We start from the raw sequence: 16307 nt of genomic DNA on the forward strand, positions 1-16307 counted from the left end.
AACAAAGCTATATTATGTGCAATTATTAAAGAGAGTAGAGGACGATCTCTCTCGTTGGAAGTCCTTACCTATATCACTTATGGGGAGAGTTACAACCATTAAAATGATGATACTACCAAAAGTTAACTATTTGTTCTCAATGATCCCCATAAAACCATCTGCTTCATGGTTTAAGTCACTAGATTCATGCATCTCCAAATTTCTGTGGAAAAACAAACCATCACGTATTAGTTTAAAAACCCTACAGAAGACCAAGGACAGTGGTGGATTAGATTTACCTCATTTTCAGCACTATTCCTTAGCCAATAGGTTACAATATATATCAAAATGGTTTAAACCTAGCCCAATAGATGAACCATGGATAAATATAGAACAAGCATTGTGTGATAATCTGGAATCTCTGACCTGCCACTTATTAGTCAAAACGTAAAAAATCACAAAAGTTTCAAAAGCATTAACATCAACACCTATCTGGCAGCCTGGTGGGAATTTTTTAAAATAACAAAGTCCTCACTTGTCCCGTGTAAGCTTACACCCATCTGGAACAATCCTGACATACTGCAAAACAAAAAAATGCTAAACTTTACTCTGTGGAAGATCAAAGGAATCAAACATCTGGAACATATAATCCAAAATGGAAATTTTATTTCATTTGATGAGCTCATATCACAACATGAGATAGGCAGCAATAAATTCCTAGAATATCAACAACTTAAGTCTATAATAACAAAGAAATATATCCTCCACCAACCAGACTTACAACTCCCGACTAGGGTAGCAGAATTTCTAAGCATCTGCACCCCAAAACTACTATCAAAAATATATAAATTATTGTCTAACATAGATGACACAATGTCTCTTCCATCCTCAAAATGGGAGGCAGATTTATCCATCAGTTCTAGTCATAGCTTCTGGCCGCAAATATGTTTGAACACCTTCAGAATGACTCGAAATCCTAATTTACAGCTCATTCAATACAAAATCCTTCATAGAACACACTATACAGGACAAAGGATGTTCAGGATGGGTCTAACACAGTCAAACATCTGCTCACATTGCACAGATAACACACCTGATGATTATGCACACGCTTTGTGGTTCCGTGCTCCTGTCCAGAAGTTCTGTCTTGAAGTCTGTGAGGACCTATCAACATGGCTAAAGTGTAGCATCCCTGCATGCCCCACACTGTGCATACTGGGTGACTTAGACAACATCAACATGGAAATGAACTCAGCACACATGGTTCTCACAGTGTTATGTATCGCAAAGAAAACTATTCTCATGAACTGGAAAGCGAAGAACAATCTGTGTATTAACCAGTTTAGAAATTTTCTTTTAGATTATATTAGCATGGAAACAATGTCTGCCTCCTCAAAACATCAATTGGCTGAATTTCATTCTCTCTGGTCCCCTCTGATTAGCTTTATCACATAGTGGTGGTGGTGGGTTGCTGTCCCGTCGCTCTGGGCGGTTGGGTGTGTGCTGGGGGGGGCTGTGTGGCTTCGGGCTTGGAGGGCAGTTTTGGGGGCTTGCGAGTGGTGCTGTCTTGCGGTGTGGGGCGGGGTCCCTTAGGGGCCTTGGGGTGGTGGCTGCTGGCTCTATGCCGGTTGGCCGGGCCGCTCTGGCGTGGGTGGTGGTGCTGGGCCTGGGACCTGGTGGCTGGGCGCTGCCTTGCGCCCGGAGGGGGTCCCTGCCTGTGCCTGGGGGGGCTGGGTTGCCCTGGACGCGCCACAGTATGGGTGGGTTGGTGCAGGTCCTGGTGCCGGGCTTGTTGCTCTGGGACCTCCAAGGTGTCCGCAGATGGTTGTTTTTTTTTCAGGGTGTTGGGGCGTGCGGTGGGGGGGGGGGCTTTTCCCCTGTTAGGGGGGGGCCTGGGTGATGGTGGGTCTGAGGCCCGGGCTGCTGCGACTGGTGTGACCGGGTGGTTTGTTTGTTTGCTTTTTGTTGTTGTTTGTTTGTTTTTGGTAGAGGTCCTCCGGGGTGGGGTTGGGTTGAGTGGGGTGGGGCGGGATGGGTACCTTCTGGGGGTACAGTAGCTCCCGGAATATGGTCGCTGCAGGCCCCGAATCTGGTGGACATCAGGCCCTCCTGCCCTGTGTTGGCTCCCAGGTAGCGGGGATGCCTATTGCAGCCAGTCCCTGGCTGCCCTCTCTGGGGGAGAGAAGCTCCCCCGGTGTATATCCCCATACCCCTCTCCCTTCTGGCTCCTGTACACAGCACACACTCACACATGAAGGGTTTTGGGGGCGTGTGTGTTCGGTGGGGTGTAGTGGATGGGGCCACGTAGGTGGTCCCCTTTGGTTGCACTCTGCAGTTCCCCGCCCCTGTTTTAATTACACCTTAGACATTACTACTTATCAAACACACTCACAAACACACATTAGGTCTTGGGGGGTGGTTACACTGAGTGGCATCTGGTGGGCGGGTCTCTTTGGGTATGTAGGCTGCCCAGAGGGCCGCGCTCCCAGTTTGGCTGCCCCTCAATTTTAATTGCTCACTATTAGAAAATATTGAAGAGCCAGAAGGGTGAGTGGAGGGGTCTTCTTCGCACACCCCTGCTTCCTGGTTGCTGCTCGGGGCGGGAGGGGCCAGGAGGATTAATTAATTGTTCTGGTGGTTCGGGGTCTGTGGTGGCTGGGGGGCTGCTGGCCCCCTGGTGTGCCCGCTGCACTACACCCCAGCGGAGTCGAGGGAGGGAGGACGTGTGGATGTGTGGATGTATGGGACGTGAAAGTGTGTGTGGTAATGATTGGGCCTGGATCTGGGACTTGCTGTCGCCTGGCCTGCCTGTGCTTCTACTGCCATCCCGATGGGGGGGCAGCGTTGCCTCTCCCCGCTGCTCGCGACTTCACCCATCTGTCGGCACGTCTTGACTCCCAGGGCACTTGGCCAGGGGCGCTGGGGCAGGCGCTGACCCACTGTGTGGCTGTCTGGGGTGCTTGGCCCTCCTGGGTATTGGGTGGGGCCTCTGCCGGGGGGTTTGGGGGCGCTCGGGCTCCTGGGGCCTAGGTCCAGTGCACAGCCCATGTCTGGGCGGCTGGGGCCTGGCGGGGTCGGTGGGCTGTTGCCCCTGGCTCCCGGAGGGCCTCTGCCCTATGCTTATGGGGGCTCTTTCCGGGGGATTCCTCTGCAGTCTTCTGGGTGAATGCGTGGTTGCCCCTGCGGTGGGCTTCCTGGGTTCTGTGCTCTGTGGGGGCTGCTGGTGGCCTGGGTCTTGTGGCCCTCTCTGCCTGCTTCTGATTGCTTGGGGGGGCTGTGGATTGTGGCCCTGTACGCTTATACACTCATAACTAAGCACGGTTATCATGTAGGTCCTGTGCCATGGGTGTTGCATGTTCTCGCACACACACACACACACATTCATTAGTCCAGTAGCATGGTCGCTAAGCAGTTGATGTATTATCATGTCGTCTCAGGTCATCTATATCCACAGCTGTGTTGTATGTGATTGCCGCTTCTTGTGCTTGTTTTTGTTTCTTTGTGTGTTTGTTTTTTCTCTGCTTGTCTGCTTTCAGGTGCTCCTGGTGGCGCTAAGGCTGGAATCCCCTCAGAGGCCATGGATTGTTGTCTGTTTTGTTTTTTACAGGTGTAGCAGCTGGTTGTCTGGTTTTTGTTTCTATTTTTGTTCTCTTTCCTCTTCTTTCCTCTTATTCTTTCCTTGTCCCCCGGTCCGGTTCAGTTCTATTACATGTCATATATTGTAAACAGAAATAAATAAATGGGCATCAAGGGGAGCTTTACATTTATAAAACTTCCCTTGGCAAAGCAAATCTGTTTGGCATCAAAGGTATTCAGACTACAATTCTGCTGCCATAATGCTGAACAGGACAAGGGAAAAAAAAAAAAAAAGTAAAGAAGACAGTTCTGCCGAAAGCCAGGGACTAGACCTGTTCTAAGTTCTATACTTTTTAAAAGGGGCGTGTTTATCAACTATAGAATTAGAAGATTTACAAAAATGGTCAAGTGCTAGATCTTCATCTGGGATTTTAACAGTGTCATGAACTATTCAACAGATCAGTTAAAAAAAAGCCTGCTCATGGAGATGTTTCAGGATCTGGATACCAACCGTGGACCTAATGTTTTCATTTTTGCAATTCTGATACAAGCTATTGTGCAGTGATAACTAACACCAAGTTCAGATACTGTGGATTTTCTACCTTTGATGTGTTAAGATTGAGCCAATCAGGGACAACCTTGAAGGATCTCTTAAGTTTGGTTTAGTAGGATCAGTAATTACCTGAGAAAGGTTGATATTGGTACACACCTTTTTTAAATGATCAGAGGCAGAGTTCAACTTGTTTAAATTAAAATTGCCACACAGAGATTGGGTTTAGGCCACATGCACACAGAATGACCTCAACAAATATAAGAAATATTAAACATTTACACATGGATTTTTGAATACATGTAGAGGAATGATACTTTGAAATGTGCTCATTGCGGAGTTATGCTCAGTTGAGTAATGAAGGTTGAACTATTCTGGGAAAGAGGTTCTATTCCCAGCATCATGATGGACACTCCTGATATAGAAGGTTTCGCTAACGCATTGGAATTGTTTTACTATTTTCATATGCATGTGCAATGAAGAATGGCTTGTTGCTGATAAATGCAAAGAAGAACAGCTTACACATAGATGCTCACATATAGGCTGCTGAATGCAATGAAGACCTGCTTATCCAGTAAAGTTCAATGTCAATGTGTAATATTCAATTAGGATTTGCAAAACAGTGAAGTTAAACAATGAATGGGTCCATAGTCGGTATGAGAAGACTACAGGAATATTTACCTGGGTGTACGTTCAAACAGAGATGAAAAAATTGCGATAAATAATTGTTTGTTTGTTAGTATGTATATGAATGTTATGTGTATAAACTGTGTTGGGTTATAGTTACTCAGTAGTGTCTCAGTGAAACAACCGACGGGGGAAGCCTTGCGGTGACAACAAAAGCAGTGTTTTACTGATCAGTCAAGTTTTCCAGTGTACTCCATACAAACTGGTTGGCTACTGAAGGGATAGAAAATGGGGAATAGTTGTTTTAAAGCAAACAAGGAATTAGATGGGAAAAATACATGTTTTAACGGGACCCAGACAATATTAAATACTCAGACAGATGGGAGAAGAAGTGTAGTTTTGTAGGAAATCACAAAATTATTACATAAAATTAGTGAAATCAATTGAAGAATGCCTTTCTGAAGAGCTGTTTACCACAGATGAGCAGCTTTGCAACCAAGCACATTGTAGATCGCTTTACTGCCAAAATGATCTAATTTAATGGATTGGTTTAGACATGCATAACAGCATTTTAAGAACAAAGAGAGAAACAAAAAGGGACAACGCTTCATGGTTAACTTAAATAGTTAACTTTTGGTAGTATCATCATTTTAATGGTTGTAACTCTCCCCATAAGTGATATAGGTGAGGACTTCCAACGAGAGAGATCTCTATCTTTAATAATTGCACATAATTTAGCTTTGTTAGCTCTGAGAGCCTGGAGGAAATGTTTATGCCTAAATATCTAATATTTCCTGACTGTATAGTGATCACAGGTATATTCTGGACCCTGCAGTTAATGGGTAGAACTTTGGTCTTAGACCAGTTGATAGAGTAGTCAGAAAGTGCTGAGAATTTATTTATGAGTGTGATCGTGTGAGTGAGAGACGTCTGTGAGTTCTGAAGGAAAAGTAATACATCATCAGCATAAAGACTTATTTTATGCTCAATATTTTGGGATTGGATGCCTTTAATATTTCTATCTTGTCTGATAGAAGCTGCTAAAGGTTTGATGAAAATAGCAAAAAGTGAGGGAGAAAGTGGGCAACCTTGTCTTGTACCTCTCTGCAGACTGAAGCTTGGAGAAGTTTGATCATTTGTCCTGACACTTGCATTTGGGGAGCTATATAATATCCTTATCCAGTTGATGAAGTGTGACCCAAACCCGAATTTGTTTAATGCTGCGAATAAAAGTTTCCAGTTCACTCCATCAAATGCTTTTTCTGCATCTATAGAGTCGATTGTGGCTTCCAAGTTGTTGATGGTAGAATAGTCTTTGAGATTAATGATCCGGTTTGTGAATGAACCGTTGTGCCTACTGCTCTTCAGCCTGTCAAATGAAATGTATAATTTGAAACGTGACAAATGAACGAAGACCCAAGGAGTTGAGTCGTAAACAAATCAATACTGTTTCCTGTGCAAGGACCCGTCAGCCGAGGAGTTGAGTCATGAACGAATCAATACTGTTTCCTGTGCGAGGACCCGTCTCCCGAGGAGTTGAGTCGTGAACGAATCAATACTGTTTCCTGTCCTGCTGACTGAGCTTATGAAGCTGCCGCTTGCCATGTGGTGAGGAAGGGTACTGCATGAAAATGAACGAATCACTCACTGAGACAACTCGTTACTCCCGAGTCATATAAAAAATTAGTTTATATCGAACGAATCACTCACGAACGACACATCACTATCTATTTGACGAGTTATGCATGAATTCGGATTTTGCAATAAAATTAATTCCTTCTCTCAAACCAAGTTCAAACTGCTTTGTCCTTCATATTTATCTACTTCTAATCTAGTTTCAACAATAAACAACACTGTATTTTGTAGTATGAAAAAGAACCAGACCTAATTTTCAGCAATTAGCTTCTCTCGAGGAGATATGAAGGAATACAGATTTTGCTATAAAATGAAATACTTCTATCAAACTGACTTAAAACGGTTTGTTCTTATTTCTTCATTTCTGATGAAGTTTCAACAATAAACAACAAACTTTGTATTATGAGAAAGAACCAGACTTATTCTTCAGGAATCCGAAAATAAGCTCTATTTCACGAGTTATGCACAAATTCGGATTCTCCTATAAAACAAATTCCTTAACTCAAACCAAGTTAAGACTGCTTTGTCCTTCATATTTATTCATGTCTAATCAAGTTTCAACAATAAACAACGTTGTACTTTGTAGAATGAGAAAGAACTTCTTCAGCAATAAGCATCTCTCGACATATGACGAAATACAGATTTTGCTATAAAATTAATTCCTTCTATCAGCCTGACTTAAAACTGTTTGTCCTCCTTATTTATCCACTTCAAATCAAATTTCAAAAATTAAAAAAATTTTGTAGTTTGAGAAAGAACAACTTAATCTTCAGCTATCAGTATAAAAAGAGGGTAAGAAAAGGTGCAAATGCCAACCATACATCACTAAAAGGTGGAGCGGAAGTATTCGGCTGCAAGTAGGTGTGACTGTTCGACCATAATTTGTAAAAAGCGGGTAAGAAAAGGTTCGAATGCCCGACTATATATTAACAAAAGCGGAAGGAGAGATCTTCGGATGAGAGTGGGTGAGAATTTCCAACCATAATCTATAAAATGCGGTGAAAAAAAAGGTGTGAATACCCCATAGAACACTAAAAGGTGGAGCGGAAGTGTTCGGCTGCAAGAAGGTGTGAATGTCCGACTATATTTGGTGAAAAGCAGGTGAAGCAACGTCTGAATGCCCAACCTTACATCATCAAAAGCGAGATCAGAGGTGTTTGGCTGCAAGAAGGCCATAGTTTGCCAAAAGCGGGTAAGGTGCGAATGACCGACTAAATATCAACAAAAGTGGGGGCGGAGGTCTTCGGATGCAAGTGGGTGTGAATATCCCACCATACAAGTATGGTGTAGAGGAAGCTGTGAATGGCCGACCATAGTAGAAAGCGGGTGAGAGAAGGTGCGAATGTCAAACCATACATGATCAAAACAGTGAGCGGAGGTGTTTGGCTGCGACAAGGTGTGAATGTCCACCCATAATTAATGAAAAGCGGGCAACAAGTAGGTTCGAATGCCCAACCATACATCATCAAAAGCAGGAGTGGATGTGTTCGGCTACAAGAAGGTTTGAATATCCGACCATAGTTTGTAAAAAGCGGGTAAGAAAAGGTTTGAATGCCCGAACATACACCATCAAAAGAGGGAGCGGAGGGGTTCCGCTGTAAGAAGGTGTGAATGTCCGACCATAGTTGGTAAAAAGCGGGTAAGAAAAGGTTAAAATACCCGACTGTACACAATCAATAGCGGGAGCGGAGTTGTTCGGCTACTAAAAGGTGTGAAAGTCCGACCAGGGTTTGTAAAAAGCGGGTAAGAAAAGGTGCGAATGCCCGACAATGTATGATCAAAAGAGGGAGCGGAGGTGTTCAGCTGCAAGAAGGTCTGAATGTCCATCAATAATTGCTAGAAAACATGAAAGAAAATTTTCTAATATCAAACCGCACATGATCATAAGCGGGAGAGGAGGTGTTCAGCTGCAAGAAGGTGTGAATGTCCACCCATAATTACTGAAAAATGGTTTGTAAAAAGCGGGTAAGAAAAGGTATGAATGCCTGACTATACACCATCAAATGCGGGAACGGTTTTTCGGCTGTGAGTAGGTGTGAATCTCCGACCATAATTGCTGAAAAATGTGTTAGAAAAGGTAAGAATGCCGGTCCATACATCATCAAAAGCGAGAAAGGTGGTGTTCGGCTGCAAGTAGGTGTGAATGTCCAGCCATAATTACTCACAAACGGGTAAGAAAAGGTAGTATTGCCAGACCATACATGATCAAAACAGGGAGCGGAGGTGGTTCAGCTGCAAGAAGGTGTGAATGTCCGACTAAAGTTTGTAAAAAGCGGATAAGACAAGGTGCGAATGCCTGACAATGTATGATCAAAAGAGTGAGCGGAGGTTTTCGGCTGCAAGAAGTTCTGAATGTCTACCCATAATTCCTGAAAAATGGGTAAAAAAAGGGTCCGAATGCCCAACCATACATCATCAAAAGCAGGAGTGGATGTTTTCGGCTACAAGAAGGTTTGAATGTCCATCAATAATTGCTTTAAAACAGGAATGAAAATTTTCGAATATCAAACCGCACATGATCATAAGCGGGAGAGGAGGTGTTCAGCTGCAAGAAGGTGTGAATGTCCACCCATAATTCCTGAAAAATGGGTAAAAAAAGGTGCGAATGCCCAACCATACATTATCAAAAGCAGGTGTGAATGTCAGATCATAATTTGCAAAAAGCTGATGAGAAAAGGTGAGAATGCCTGACTATACACCATCAAATGCGGGAGCAGAGGTGTTCGGCTCTGAGTAGGCGTGAATGTCCGACCATAATTGCTGAAAAATGTGTTAGAAAAGGTAAGAATGCCGGAACATACATCATCAAAAGCGGGAGAGGTGGTGTTCAGCTGCAAAAAGGTGTGAATGTTCGACTAAAGTTTGTAAAAAGCGGGTAAGACAAGGTCCGAATGCCCGAACATACACCATCAAAAGAGGGAGCGGAGGTGTTCCGCTGTAAGAAGGTGTGAATGTCCAAACCATAGTTGGTAAAAACCGGGTAAGAAAAGGTTGAAATACCCGACTGTACACAATCAAAAGAGGGAGCGGAGTTGTTCAGCTAAGAGATGGTGTGAAAGTCCGACCATGGTTTGTAAAAAGCGGGTAAGAAAAGGTTCGTATGCCCTAATATACACTATCAAAAGCAGAAGCGGAGGTGTTCGGCTGCAAGAAGGTGTGAACGTCCAACCAAAGTTTGTAAAAAGCAGTTAAGAAAAGTTTCGAATATCTAACCAAACATAATCAAAAGCGGGAGCAGAGCTGTTCGACTGCAAGTAGGTGTGAATGTCAGATCATAATTTGCAAAAAGCTGATGAGAAAGGGTGAGAATGCCCGACTATACACCATCAAATGCGGTAGCGGAGTTGTTCGGCTGTGAGTAGGTGTGAATGTCCGACCATAATTGCTGGAAAATGTGTTAGAAAAGATAAGAATGCCGGTCCATATATCATCAAAAGCGGGAGAGGTGGTGTTCGGCTGCAAGTAGGTGTGAATGTCCAGCCATAATTACTCACAAACGGGTAAGAAAAGATAGTATTGCCAGACCATACATGATCAAAACAGGGAGCGGAGGTGGTTCAGCTTCAAGGTCTGAATGTCCACCAATAATTACTGAAAAATGGTTAAGAAAAGGTGCGAATGCCCAACCATATATCATCAAAAGCAGGAGTGGATGTGTTCGGCTACAAGAAGGTTTGAATGTCCGACCATAGTTTGTAAAAGGCGGGTAAGAAAAGGTTCCAATGTCCAAACATACACCATCAAAAGAGAGAGAGGAGGTGTTCCGCTGTAAGGTGTGAATGTCCGACCATAGTTTGTAAAAAGCGGATAAGAAAAGGTTAAAATACCCGACTGTACACAATCAAAAGAGAGAGCGGAGTTGTTCAGCTAAGAGATGGTGTGAAAGCCCGACCATGGTTTGTAAAAAGCGGGTAAGAAAAGGTTTGTATGCCCAAATATACACTATCAAAAGCAGAAGCGGAGGTGCTCGGCTGCAAGAAGGTGTGAACGTCCAACCAAAGTTTGTAAAAAGCAGTTAAGAAAAGTTTCGAATATCTAACCAAACATAATCAAAAGCGGGAGCAGAGCTGTTCGACTGCAAGTAGGTGTGAATGTCAGATCATAATTTGCAAAAAGCTGATGAGAAAGGGTGAGAATGCCTGACTATACACCATGAAATTGCGGTAGCGGAGTTGTTCGGCTGTGAGTAGGTGTGAATGTCCGACCATAATTGCTGGAAAATGTGTTAGAAAAGGTAAGAATGCCGGTCCATACATCATCAAAAGCGGGAGAGGTGGTGTTCGGCTGCAAGTAGGTGTGAATGTCCAGCCATAATTACTCCCAAACGGGTAACACCGAGAGTCCGAAAAGGAAATATAGATCACCCTACTCACTTTTCACCTAAAGAAATGAAGGAAGAGCTAGTTTCCCAAGAAATAACCTGAGTGTGTAATTTGTTTTGATAACTTAGAAAAACGAAAATGACATACCTACTTTCCTTTATCCTTTTAATGGTTCTCACCTTCTCAACACTAAATGTGAGAAGTGTGAAATCAAAGACAAGAGCCCAGAGTATTTTATCCTTCTTAGACTCCATAAAATCAGATGTGTTTTTAATACAGGAATGTGGACTACCTTTTTTAAAAAACCATAGACAATGGGAGGAAATGTGGCCCCATTTATCGATATGGAGTGGTTCAAATCAAAATAAATATGATGGTGTGGCCATTCTAATTAAAAATCCGCATGTTCTGGTGAAAGGTAGCACAGTGGTGAGAGACGGACGGGCACTTTTAGCACACTTGAATTTTATGGGGCAAGACTTTAACCTCTTAAATATTTATGGTTTCAATGGAAAAATGACAGGTATGACCTTTTAGAAGATATACAGCTTTACATGCTAGGGCAAGTACCTTTAGTTGTAGCAGGATTTTAACTGTATCTTGAGCAGGAAAGATAGAAAAAGAGCAGGGGGAGATTTTAAAGTGGATAAGACTTCGATTTTACTTCAGGGCATATGCAGGGATTTTAAGCTTACTGACTGTTTTAAAACCATGCATCCCAGAGAGGAGGGCTTCACCTGGTTTAGTCATGATGGCACCAGAGCCTCTCGCATCGATTATTTCTTTACTAGAGATTGCCCACCCACTGATGTTAGATTAACCCCTGTTTTCTTTTCAAACCACCTTATGCTCTCCTGCACCCTTTCACCCCCTTCTGGTGTGACGGTAGGACGTGGTCTGTGGAAACTCAACTGTTCCCTGTTGGAGGATGAAATCATAGTCAGTCAGTACAGGGAATGTTATAAAGAGTGGCAGACCCTTCAAGACCTCTACGAAACACATGCACAATGGTGGGAAATGGTGAAGGAAACGACCCAGACTTTTTTTAAACAGCAAGGTAAACGTAAAAAAAGGAAAGAGAATAGATGTATGATGGGACAACAGAAACGCTTACAGCGCTACTTTAAACTAAATCAGTGTGGCATAAACTTTAATGAAGAAATCAAAGATGTCAAAAAGGAAATGTCAGTTTTAGCAGAAATAAAGAGTAAAGGAATTTTTGTAAGAAGCAGGGAGCAGGAAATTGAGGAAGGTGAAAAATGCACATGGTACTTTTTTAAGAAAGTTATAAATAAAAAGGAGTGTATTCAAAATCTAAAAAGAGAAGATGGGTTTTGAACAAAATCCACACAAGAGATGATTGAAACTGTACATACCTTTTATAGTAACATGTACAAAGAGAAACCAGTGCACTTGGAAACATCGGCAGAAATTTTAAAATTCGTTGACAAAACCGTAAAAGAGAATGCACACTTGACACAGGATTTTACTGCTTTAGAGTTAAAAAAAATGCCTAACAGGTTTTAAGAGAAGTCGAGCTCCGGGTTTAGACGGGCTTCCTGCAGAATTCTATCTGACCTTTTGGGACCTTTTATCATCAGACATTTTAGATGTTTTTAAAGATTTTGAAAAACTCGACCGACTGCCTGACAGTTTTAGAGTGGGAATAGTGATTCTACTTTATAAAAAAAATGATAAGACTGACCTAAAGAATTGGAGGCCCATCACACTTTTAAACTTTGACTGTAAACTTTTTAGCAAGGTTTTAGCGACACGGATGTCCTCTGTTTTAGAGGAGGTAATTCACCCAGACCAGGCTTGTGCAATCTCAGGGAGACAACTCACTGACAGCCTCGTACTGATTCGAGACATCATTGATTACGATAGAGAAAGAAACACCCGGCTTGTCATCTTAAATTTAGACTTTGAAAAAGCTTTTCATCAGGTCTCGCAAAGCAGTTTTAACATAGTTTGAGTGAAGGAATTCATTTTATAGATAAAATCCCAAGAGTCTGCTGAGAAAAGAGAGTGAATACGAAGTAGACTTTAACACGGCTCTGGGAGCAATCCGAGTGCGGGCTAACCGGGAGAATTGCTTGAAAGAAACGCGACACCGAATGAGCGGTCAGAAAAAAGCCTCAATACGGTGTTCCCATGGTGTTTTTGTTGCTGCCTTGTCTTTTGCACAGAGTAAAAGACAAGGCAGCCATCGAATAGGGCCCGATTGTTCCTACTTGGTCAGCCGAGGAGCAAGGGGGGGGAGCAAGCGTCTCCACCAAGCAAAGCTCACCATGGGGAAGGTGGCTATGCCAACTAGCCTGATGCCCTGCTCCTGCAGTGACGGATAATCGTACTCTGGTTTCTCTTCATAACGTACAAGTCTTTCGCCTTTTACTAAAGACTTCCGTGGAGAGCAGCACTAATGAGTTGTTTCTATTTTTGGCAGGCTTTACCTTTGCGGGTGAAGCCCTTTTTGTCTGTGCAAAAGAAATCTTGTTACTGTGCAGAGTGACTTCTCTGAGTAGAGTCGCCTTACTTGTTGCGACTGTGCCGATGTTCGAAGCTGGAGTGCAAAGTTGTTGCTTGAATGGTGCTTGCTGGAGCGTGCGGGAGTGCAAATTTATACCATTTGAAAGGGCTGAAGAGTGCTCAGTGCAGCGGGTGGGCGGAGGTGCAAAGTGACACTCTGGCCACCTATGGCCATAAAAAGAACACCGCTACAAGTGCGCATTGTGCCAGGAAGGACCCTCGGACGTGAACCAGTGGACATTTATCGCTTCTCGGTCTTTTAGCTCAGATCAAGTGTGATATCTGTTCTTATCAGTTTAATTTCTGATATGTCCTCTATACGAGGACTACATATTAAATGGATTTTTAGCAATAGGAGTTGAAAAAGGAGCTTGCTCCGTTCACTCCAAACATCGACCCAGTACTGCAGTGCCGCTGGGAACGGTGCGCTCTTCTCTGCTCTAGTGAAAAAGCAAACAGCGGTGCAGGATGGAAGTTTCTTTTAGTCTGCTGAGAAGAGAGTGTGAATGCGAAGTAGACTTTAACACGGCTCTGGGAGCAAGCCGAGTGCGGGCTAACCGGGAGAATTGCTTGAAAGAAACGCGACACCGAATGAGCGGTCAGAAAAAAGCCTCAATACGGTGTTCCCATGGTGTTTTTGTTGCTGCCTTGTCTTTTGCACAGAGTAAAAGACAAGGCAGCCATCGAATAGGGCCCGATTGTCCCTACTTGGTCAGCCGAGGAGCAAGGGGGGGGAGCAAACGTCTCTACCAAGCAAAGCTCACCATGGGGAAGGTGGCTATGCCAACTAGCCTGATGCCCTGCTCCTGCAGTGACGGATAATCGTACTCTGGTTTCTCTTCATAACGTACAAGTCTTTCGCCTTTTACTAAAGACTTCTGTGGAGAGCAGCACTAGTGAGATGTTTCTATTTTTGGCAGGCTTTACCTTTGCGGGTGAAGCCCTTTCTGTCTGTGCAAAAGAAATCTTGTTACTGTGCAGAGTGACTTCTCTGAGTAGAGTCGCCTTACTTGTTGCGACTGTGCTGACGTTGTTGCTTGAATGGTGCTTGCTGGAGCGTGCAGGAGTGCAAAGTTATACCATTTAAAAGGTCTGAAGAGTGCTCAGTGCGGAGGTGCAAAGTGACACTAAAAAGAACACCGCTACAAGTGCGCATTGTGCCAGGAAGGGCCCTCGGACGTGAACCAGTGGACAGTTATCGCTTCTCGGCCTTTTGGCTAAGATCAAGTGTGGTATCTGTTCTTATCAGTTTAATATTTGATATGTCCTCTATACGAGGACTACATATTAAATGGATTTTTAGCAATAGGAGTTGAAAAAGGAGCTGGCTCCGTTCACTCCAAGCATCGACCCGGTACTGCAGTGCCGCTGGGAACGGTGCGATCTTCTCTGCTCTTGTGAAAAAGCAAACAGCGGTGCAGGATGGAAGTTTCAGGGTCCTATTCGATGGCTGCAACACCTGAAAGAGATATTGATGCGAGACCTGATGAAAAGCTTTTTCAAAGTCTAAATTTAAGATGACAAGCCGGGTGTTTCTTTCTCTATCGTAATCAATGATGTCTCGAATCAGTACGAGGCTGTCAGTGAGTTGTCTCCCTGAGATTGCACAAGCCTGGTCTGGGTGAATTACCTCCTCTAAAACAGAGGACATCCGTGTCGCTAAAACCTTGCTAAAAAGTTTACAGTCAAAGTTTAAAAGTGTGATGGGCCTCCAATTCTTTAGGTCAGTCTTATCATTTTTTTTATAAAGTAGAGTCACTATTCCCATTCTAAAACTGTCAGGCAGTCGGTCGAGTTTTTCAAAATCTTTAAAAACATCTAAAATGTCTGATGATAAAAGGTCCCAAAAGGTCAGATAGAATTCTGCAGGAAGCCCGTCTAAACCCGGAGCTCGACTTCTCTTAAAACCTGTTAGGCATTTTTTTTAACTCTAAAGCAGTAAAATCCTGTGTCAAGTGTGCATTCTCTTTTACGGTTTTGTCAACGAATTTTAAAATTTCTGCCGATGTTTCCAAGTGCACTGGTTTCTCTTTGTACATGTTACTATAAAAGGTATGTACAGTTTCAATCATCTCTTGTGTGGATTTTGTTCAAAACCCATCTTCTCTTTTTAGATTTTGAATACACTCCTTTTTATTTATAACTTTCTTAAAAAAGTACCGTGTGCATTTTTCACCTTCCTCAATTTCCTGCTCCCTGCTTCTTACAAAAATTCCTTTACTCTTTATTTCTGCTAAAACTGACATTTCCTTTTTGACATCTTTGATTTCTTCATTAAAGTTTATGCCACACTGATTTAGTTTAAAGTAGCGCTGTAAGCGTTTCTGTTGTCCCATCATACATCTATTCTCTTTCCTTTTTTTACGTTTACCTTGCTGTTTAAAAAAAGTCTGGGTCGTTTCCTTCACCATTTCCCACCATTGTGCATGTGTTTCGTAGAGGTCTTGAAGGGTCTGCCACTCTTTATAACATTCCCTGTACTGACTGACTATGATTTCATCCTCCAACAGGGAACAGTTGAGTTTCCACAGACCACGTCCTACCGTCACACCAGAAGGGGGTGAAAGGGTGCAGGAGAGCATAAGGTGGTTTAAAAAGAAAACAGGGGTTAATCTAACATCAGTGGGTGGGCAATCTCTAGTAAAGAAATAATCGATGCGAGAGGCTCTGGTGCCATCATGACTAAACCAGGTGAAGCCCTCCTCTCTGGGATGCATGGTTTTAAAACAGTCAGTAAGCTTAAAATCCCTGCATATGCCCTGAAGTAAAATCGAAGTCTTATCCACTTTAAAATCTCCCCCTGCTCTTTTTCTATCTTTCCTGCTCAAGATACAGTTAAAATCCTGCTACAACTAAAGGTACTTGCCCTAGCATGTAAAGCTGTATATCTTCTAAAAGGTCATACCTGTCATTTTTCCATTGAAACCATAAATATTTAAGAGGTTAAAGTCTTGCCCCATAAAATTCAAGTGTGCTAAAAGTGCCCGTCCGTCTCTCACCACTGTGCTACCTTTCACCAGAACATGCGGATTTTTAATTAGAATGGCCACACCATCATTTTTATTTTGATTTGAACCACTCCATATCGA

The 16307-nt window shown here is 43.1% G+C and overlaps 4 non-coding genes across 4 annotated transcripts; all 4 read left to right on the plus strand.

Moving 5' to 3' along the window:
• Positions 1-13039: 13039 nt before the first annotated feature.
• Positions 13040-13153, plus strand: LOC140286094 (U5 spliceosomal RNA). The gene has a single exon (XR_011910986.1). It is a non-coding gene; the product is annotated as a U5 spliceosomal RNA (small nuclear RNA).
• Positions 13154-13461: 308 nt separating this feature from the next.
• On the plus strand, positions 13462-13652 carry LOC140286093 (U2 spliceosomal RNA). Its single transcript, XR_011910985.1, has one exon. It is a non-coding gene; the product is annotated as a U2 spliceosomal RNA (small nuclear RNA).
• A 390-nt stretch (positions 13653-14042) lies between these two features.
• LOC140286095 (U5 spliceosomal RNA) lies at positions 14043-14156 on the plus strand. Its single transcript, XR_011910987.1, has one exon. It is a non-coding gene; the product is annotated as a U5 spliceosomal RNA (small nuclear RNA).
• A 259-nt stretch (positions 14157-14415) lies between these two features.
• On the plus strand, positions 14416-14606 carry LOC140286092 (U2 spliceosomal RNA). The gene has a single exon (XR_011910984.1). It is a non-coding gene; the product is annotated as a U2 spliceosomal RNA (small nuclear RNA).
• The last annotated feature ends 1701 nt before the right edge of the window (positions 14607-16307 follow it).

Source organism: Leuresthes tenuis, unplaced genomic scaffold (genome assembly GCF_036924035.1).
Source record: "Leuresthes tenuis unplaced genomic scaffold, fLeuTen1.0.hap1 SCAF_72, whole genome shotgun sequence".
Classification (NCBI taxonomy): domain Eukaryota; kingdom Metazoa; phylum Chordata; class Actinopteri; order Atheriniformes; family Atherinopsidae; genus Leuresthes; species Leuresthes tenuis.